The sequence below is a fragment of the Piliocolobus tephrosceles genome, chromosome 21 (assembly GCF_002776525.5).
Source record: "Piliocolobus tephrosceles isolate RC106 chromosome 21, ASM277652v3, whole genome shotgun sequence".
In the NCBI taxonomy this organism is placed as follows: Eukaryota; Metazoa; Chordata; class Mammalia; order Primates; family Cercopithecidae; genus Piliocolobus; species Piliocolobus tephrosceles.
The window spans coordinates 552,060-559,701 of NC_045454.1; the positions used below are offsets into that span (position 1 = coordinate 552,060).

The 7,642-nt window shown below is 57.7% G+C and overlaps 1 protein-coding gene across 2 annotated transcripts in view; it reads left to right on the forward strand.

Annotated features, from left to right (window-relative positions):
- Positions 1-2,270: 2,270 nt before the first annotated feature.
- Positions 2,271-7,642, forward strand: part of MYADM (myeloid associated differentiation marker) — a 9,415-nt gene continuing 4,043 nt past the window's right edge. The window contains exons 1-2 of one of the 2 annotated variants that reach the window (XM_023197704.2): positions 2,271-2,477; positions 5,705-5,789. The gene's annotated coding sequence lies outside the window, so the exon portion shown is untranslated. Of the gene's footprint in view, positions 2,478-3,814; positions 3,954-5,704; positions 5,790-7,642 lie in introns of those variants that run through there. The other variant, XM_023197701.2, reaches the window with a different exon arrangement.

Sequence of the window (7,642 nt, forward strand, 5' to 3'; positions counted from 1 at the left end):
AGTTGCAATGAGCCAAGATCACATCATTGTACTCCAGCCTGGATGACAAAAGCGAGACTCCGTCTCAAAAAAAAGACAGGAAAAAATGCACACGTTGGTGGTGTCAGACGTGTTGGGAGTGGAAACCAGTTTGTAATCTTTATCCCAAGTGAACTCTCCCCCTAAAACCTCTATTACAGAGAATGCTATGATGCCATGTGGTAGATCAAATGACCACTCTGTGGCTCTGGATCAGCCTCTTTCCCTGGCGTCCTCAGGGCTTGCTCCATGAGCTCAGGCGGGAGGATAGCTTGAGCCCAGGAGTTCGAGACCTGCCTGGGTAATACAGCGAGACCCCGTTCTCCACAAAAAGGAAAAACAAAAGACAAAAAAATACAAAAAAATTAATCAGTGTTGTAGTTTCCTAGGAAGACCAAAAAGCCAAATACCTGGGCCCGTGAGGATTACACTGGGGCCCTTTCATCCTAGACTGGGCAGTGAGTTTCCTCCCTCGAATAAACAACTCTGGGCTTGTTATTTGCTTTTCTTGCCCTTTGCACTTCTGCCAACAGCAGCATCTGTGTCTGCACTGAATGGCCCTATTCACCCTCATGTTACCCTGCACAGTATTGCTTCTGATCAAGGAGCTCCACATATTAGGAAGTTAGTGGGGGGCAGTGTATGTAGCCCGTTACCCCAAAGCAGCCAGCCTCATGGAACAGAGGCACAGCCTGTTTGAGACTGGGTTACAGGGCCAGTTTGGAGTCATCATCTTTGGGGTCAGGGTGCTGTTTATGGCACAGGTAACCACTCTGAACCAGGGGCACATCCCAGATGATCCCAGATCACAAAGACCTGGGAACTCAAGACTGCCATTTCTTTCTTTTATTTTTCTTTCTTTCTTTTTCTTTTCTTTTTTTTTTTGAGATGGAGTTTCACTCTTGTTGCCCAGGCTGAAGTGCAATGGTGTGATCTCTGCTCACTGCAACCTCTGCCTCCTGGGTTCAAGTGATTCTCCTGCCTCAGCCTCCCAAGTAGCTGGGATTACAGGCGCCTGCCACCTACGTCCGGCTAATTTTTTGTATTTTTAGTAGAGACAGGGTTTCACCATGTTGGAGAGGCTGGTCTCGAACTCCTGACCTCAGGTGATCCACCCACCTCGGCCTCTCAATGTACTGGAATCAGAGACATGAGCTGCTGCATCAGCCAGGAGTGCCATTTCTTAGGACCACACCCAATGACTCACTCTTCAAATTTTTGTTTTGTTGTTATTTTTTGTTTTGAGACAGTTTCACTCAGTCACCCATGCTGGAGTGCAGTGGCACAATCTGGGCTCACTGCAACCTCCACCTCCCGGGTTCAAGCCATTCTCCTGTCTCAGCCTCCTGAGTAGCTGGGACTACAGGAGGTGCCATCAGGTTTGATTAATTTTTTTGTATTTTTTTGTCTTTTGTTTTTCCTTTTTGTGGAGAACGGGGTCTCGCTGTATTACCCAGGCAGGTCTCGAACTCCTGGGCTCAAGCTATCCTCCCGCCTCTGCCTCCCTGAGAGCTGGGATTACAGGCGTGAGCCACCGCGCCCGGCCAATTTTTTTGTATTTTTAATGGAGATGGGGTTTCATCATGTTGGCCACGCTGGTCTCAAACTCCCGACCTCAGGGGTGATCTGCGGGCCTTGGCCTCCCAAAGTGCTTAGGATGAAAGAGGTGAGCCACTGCGATCCGCCTTCACTCTTCAAATATTTGCTTCCTGTTCCTGCTACCCTGAAGCCCGATGTTGAGGGGCCCTAGTGTCTACAGGGGAACTGCTGCCACCACAAAGAATAACACAGTAAGTTGTGTAAGTGGAGATCACCTCTGGGCCGTTTGGGGTACCTCGAGTGTGTCACTATGGGGTCAGGCAGTGACTGATTTAGGCAGGAAGGGGTAAAGATTTACGGCTACACTTGGGGCCAAGGAGGCCTGTAAGTGGAACCTAGAGCTGTTCCAGGGGAGTCTCCAACTAACACCATGTCCCGACTCCCTATCCGTCCATAGCCCTCCCTCCTTGGACAAGGCCTGATCTGGACGCATTGAGACCTCCCTCCCCTGTGCAGGGCCCAGAATGATAAAGAAGGTCTGTGCCCCCTTCCCTTTGCAGAGGCACAAAAAGTGCGCTCACAGGCTCTACCTTCCTCTGCCCAACCCCCTCTCCACCCCTGCAGACCCCCCCAACTCTTCCTGCAGGTCCCCCTCCGGCCCCTCCCCGCTCCGCAGGACACGTAGACCCGGATCCCCAGCTCCTGGACCCCTTCCTACTGCTCCCTTCGCCACTCGCGCGGCTTCCACTCCTGGTCTCGGCCTCAAAGCCTCTTCAGCTGTCGGCCCTGGAAGGTGCCCAGCGGCGGCAGCGCCAGACGCGCCCCGTTAGCTCAGCGTCGCTGAGCAGCCGCAGCCGCCACCAGGCCCCGCCCAGCGGCCGCCGCCAGCCAGGCCGCGCCCGGGACAACTGCAGAGCGCGGTAAGTGAGCGCGGCCAGAGGGAGGGACTCAGGCGTCCCGGGTCCCCGCCCTGCCCCTCCCCGGGGGCCCGACATCCCGACCCTCAGCTCTCTCTTTTTCTTTCGGCTCCGGCAGTCCGCAGTCCGTTTTAGGGCCGCACAGCCGCCTTTTAAAAACGCACCCGGCAGCCCTTCCCTGCCCTGGGGCTTAAGGGCCCACCAGCCCCTTGGATCCCTTCCCCTCTTGCAGGATCCCGGAATCCAGAGCCCCCAGCCCCAGCTCCAGCCCCATCCTCATTAAAATTCTGAGTCCCTCCCTCCATCCAGGAATCAGGAATGTAGGCCAAAAATATCTCTGCCTTCCAGACCCAGGCGGCTAGGCTTGCAACACCTGCTCTGAAAATCCAAGAGTCTGAGCTTTCATGGTTCTATTATTATTATTATTTACTTATTTTTAATAGAGCAGGGTCTCCCCATGTTGCCCAGGCTGGTCTTGAACTCCTGGGCTCAAGGGATCCTCCCTCCTCAACCTCCCGAAGTGCTGGGATTACAGGCGTGCCCCACCGCTCCCCGGCCTGATTGTTCTTTTGAGTCAAGAATCTGGGCCTCAACCTAGGCATCCTGTGGGGCCCAGGAATCCGGGTCCCCAACTCCCACCGCGCTAGCTCCCGGGAATTTTGCCCCCAACACACCCCACCCCTATCCACTGTGATATCTGAGACCCGCGTCCAGCCGAGTCCCTTACCCTGCGTGCCCGGTGCCAGTGGGTACTAGGGGAGCATTTTGCTACCCCTTCAAGATTCTTAAATACAGGAATCTAGCCTCTGTTTCTTGAGGGAGACCCAGCAATCAGGGATCGTAGCCCAGAACCACCTAAAGCCCACAAACCCCATTATACTGAGAGGCCTGGTCCCCCAATCCGCTGCGACCCAGTGTCTAAGCTTTCATCCAGCAAGACAGGGGTGGGGGTGGAACAGACCAGGAAGGAGAGGGCAGGAAGGGAGCGGGAGAAAGGAGTGGGGTGAGACGGGGGTGGGGACCTGAGCTGGGGGGCTCTGTACTAAACAAACCCTAAACATGCGGGTTTCTATGGTAACGGTCTTCCCTGGCCTACCCTGGAGACTCCTCTAGGGCTGTGTCGAGGAGGGCAGCCCCCAGGAGTCTCCACGCCGCCAGCTGTTGTGTCTTCCTGTTTTGTCACCACGGCAACGGTGACCTCAGCTCTCCACCCTGTTCAGTGGGGCGGGGCCGGAGCGCCGCGTTACTTTCTACCCGGGGGCGTGGTCCGCTCTTGGCCCCGCCTCAGGGCGGGGCTGGGATAGCCCAGGCTCGGGGAAGTCCCTGTCCACCGCCCTAGCCAGCGCTGCGCCCCGCCTCGGCCCCGCCCCTGTCCCGCCCGCCCTGGCTCCCCAGCCCGCCAACCCCACCCAGCCCTCAGACCCTTCCAGCTGCAGCTGTCGTCTTTGCTTCAGCCGCAGCCGCCACTGGTTGCCTGAGGTGAGGTTGTGGGGACCCCAGAGGGCGTGAGCAACAGTCTAGGGTCCTTATGGCCAGAGGGAGGAATGGACTGAGTCTCAGAATATCTGGGTTCCTAGAAAGATTAGGGCTGGGCCAGGATTTTTGGGGTTCTGCAGAGGAGAGGGCTGAGGACCCGGACTGTGGAGGTCATACGTCTGCAAGAGTGGGGAAGGGGACCTGGACTCCTGAGTCAGAGGGAGGAGGGGCTGGGGGCCTGGGCTCCTGGGTCAGAGGGAGGAGGGGCTGGGTCCTGGACTCCTGCTTCTGAGGGAGGAGGGGCTGGGTCTGCGAGAGTAGAGAGATGGGGACTCGTAGATGCCCTAGTTGGAGGCTGGAATCTGGTACGTGGAGGTCCTTTAGGAAGGGAAGAGCTTGGGTTTAGGTGTTCTGGGTTTGGGAATGAGAATGGAAGGAATTCAGAATTACTGACCCCTCCCCATCCAGGGGACAGACAGCATCGGAACTTTGGGCTCCTGAAAGGCCGAGGGAGGGGTGTTAAGATCCAGCCCCGTGCTCCCAAAGTGCAGAAGGAGCTGGGAAAGGAGGAGAGGACAGGGCTGCGTCCCGCATCTCTGGGTGCCGAGAGCCGAGGCTGGGGTTCCGGGGCCCGATTCTGAGCGTGAGCGATGGGTGTGGCGTCTGGAGTGGACGAGGGAGGACACTGAGGGGCTGGGTGTGGCCCGGGGAGTCCGGTGCTCTGCCGGAGGGGTGTTTTCACACCCTCCAGGCGCTGGCTGCGCATTCCTGAGCTCTGATCTCGGGCGATGGCTGGAGGCCCTAAGGGCGGGGTGGACCTCGCCCCTCCCCTCCCCTCGGCGCGCCCCCTCCAGCGGCTAGCCCACCTTCCGCGGGAGACTGAATGAGTGACGCCCTCGCTCGTCCTCCTCTCCTGCTTGGGACGGGGCAGTAGCCCGCCTTCTAGGGCCCGGGACGCTGAGCCCGTCCCAATTTCCTTCTCCTTCCCGGGTCCTGGGGGGTCGTGAGGGCGAGGAGGTGCTCCCGCAAGCCCCGAAGCTCCCGCAAGCCCCGAATGCTCCCAGGTGCTCCCGCAAGCCCCGAATGGCGATCAGGGAGACCGTGGGAGGCGTGTCTGGGCCTCGGGCCTGACTCCAACACCGCGTGCAGTTTCCGGCCCGGAGCCTGAGTCCCTCAGAGGCCCGGGTTCCTGCCCACTCCGGTCTTAGAGATGCTCCGGGAGGGGTCTCAGCCCATGTATTATAGGGATCCAGAAATATGGGCCTCCACCCCTCTCCTACTAGGGCCTGGGAGTCGGGGTCTCCCCCCCCCCCCCGGAAATCCGGGAGAGGGCGGGCAGCCCCGGAGGCGGGCACGGGTCTGGGCACCGCCTCCTGGTCCCTGACACATTCCAGATGCCTGGGCCGACTCGAAGCCCTTATAAGGCGCGGAGACTCCGGCTCTGGCTGGGCCTTCCGCCCCCGCAGCCGCCGCCCAGGGTTCTCTAACCACCGCCGCCTGCACCCCAGTCCCCCCGCCCCCGCGGGGTTAAGATCACACGCGCGCCCACGCTGGCCCGCGGGGCGTGCACTTTCGGTGGTTTCCATCCACCGCAGCCCAGTTTACTGAACGGGAGGGGAAGGGGGCGGGGCTCACCCTGGGTCACAGGCAGGTCCCTGCTGGGCTCCATGCCACGTTCCTGTCCCCGCGGGGCAGCGGATCCTGGGAGGGAGGAGCCTGTCCAAACGGACGCTAACGGCCTCCCTCCTCCTCAGGTGCTCTTACAGCCTGTTCCAGGTGTGGCTTAATCCGTCTCCACCACCAGATCTTTCTCCGTGGGTTCCTCTGCTAAGACCGCTGGTGAGTGGGCAGTGGGCTTGGACTCCTGGGTCTGAGGGAGTAGGGACTGGGGGCCGGGAATCCTGGGCCTGAGGGAGGAGGAGCTGGGGGCCTGGACTCCTGCGCCTGAGAGAGGAGGAGCTGGGGGCCTGGACTCCTGGGCCTGAGGGAGGAAGGATTGGGTCCTAGACTCCTAGATCCTGGCAGAAAGACCGGGAAGCTTGGGCTCCAAGGAATAGGGTCCCATACACTGAGATATTTGAGGAAGAAGCATGGCCAGGCCCTGGCTCCCTTGTCTCAGGGAGCTGCTGTGCTGGGACTGCCAGGGAGAAGTTAAGGCCTGTGCTACTGCCCTGCAATGTGCCTGAATCTGAAAGGAGGAAGTTGCTTTCCTGTGGGCTAGGAGAGGCCTTGGGTTTAGTGGTGTGGCTGCAATGAGACTAGTTTACACCCTGAGGAAGGAACTGGGCACCTGGTTTCTAAGAGGACGGGCACTTGATTCCTGGGGGCCGTTAGGACAAGGAGGTGAAAGCTGTAGATTTTGCAAGGACAAAAGCAGCAAGTTGGTTTTCTGGAGTCTGGGGCATCTGGGATCCTTCAGGCTGAGGGCCCAGGGCCAGAGGTCTGACCCCTTATGACAGGACTGTGATGGCCAGGCACGGTGGCTCACGCCTGTAATCCCATCACTTTGGGAGGCCAAGGCGGGCGGATCTCTTGAGGTCAGGAGGTTGAGACCAGCCTGGCCAACATGGCGAAACCCCTTCTCTACTAAAAATACAAAAATTAGCCGGGCTTGGTGGTGGAAGCCTGTAATCCCAGCTACTCAGGAGGCTGAGGCAGGAGAATCGCTTGAATCCGGGAGGCGGAGGTTGCACTGAGTTGAGATTGCACCATTGTACTGCATCCTGGGTGACAGAGCGACTCCGTTTAAAAAAAAAAGTAAAACAAACAGGATTGTGAGGCCTAGAGAGTTCAGTGGAAGGGCCTGGGGTTCCTACTGGACAGTTGGAAATCTGGGGAGCTGAATTTCCCAGAAGCTGGGGGACCAGCTGGCTGGGTTTTGGGGAGAGAAGGTGGAGGTGGATGGACTCAGTGTGTGGGAGTGGGGAGGGGGAGGCTGAAACCAAACTTTTTTGGGTTGCAGTACTCCAGTCCTAAATCTCAGGTGGGAGTTAGACTGAGAGTGAAGGTCCTAATCTCCAAGGTTGGGGGTAGGGAGAAGAGAGGGCCGCTGAGAGTTCAGGCTCCTTGCCAGAAGGGAGGGGAGATCTCTCGGTTTTCCACGGCTGGGATCTCTATGAGAAGATATCCTGTATTGGGAGGTTGGAGCTCTTATTAGATGTGGGTCCCTGAGAATGGAAGCCTGGGGAGGTTGGGCCGTTTAGAGGCTGGAAATGTCTAGGTCACTGTTCGATGGAAGAAGGAAGTTTGCTCACAGGGTCTGGGGTGCAGAGCTCTGAATACTGAAAGAAAAGGAAGTTGAGAGATGGGGTTTTCAGAGCCCGTGGAAGACAAGCGTTTTGTCCTGACTCTTGGGTTGTGGCAGGAGGCAGAAGGAGGATGCTTTATTATTATTATTTTAATTTATTTTTATTTTATTTTTTTGAGATGGAGTTTTGCTCATGTCGCCCGGGCTGGAGTGCAGTGGTGCAGTCTCGGCTCACTGCAACCTCCACCTCCCGGGTTCAAGTAATTCTCTTGCCTCAGTCTCCCGAGTAGTTGGGATTGCAGGTGCCCACCACCACACCCAGCTAATTTTTGTATTTTTAGTAGAGACAGGATTTCACCACGCTGGCCAGGCTGGTCTTGAACTCCTGGCCTTAAGTGATCCACCTACCTTGGCCTCCCAAAGTGCTGGGATTACAGGCATGAGC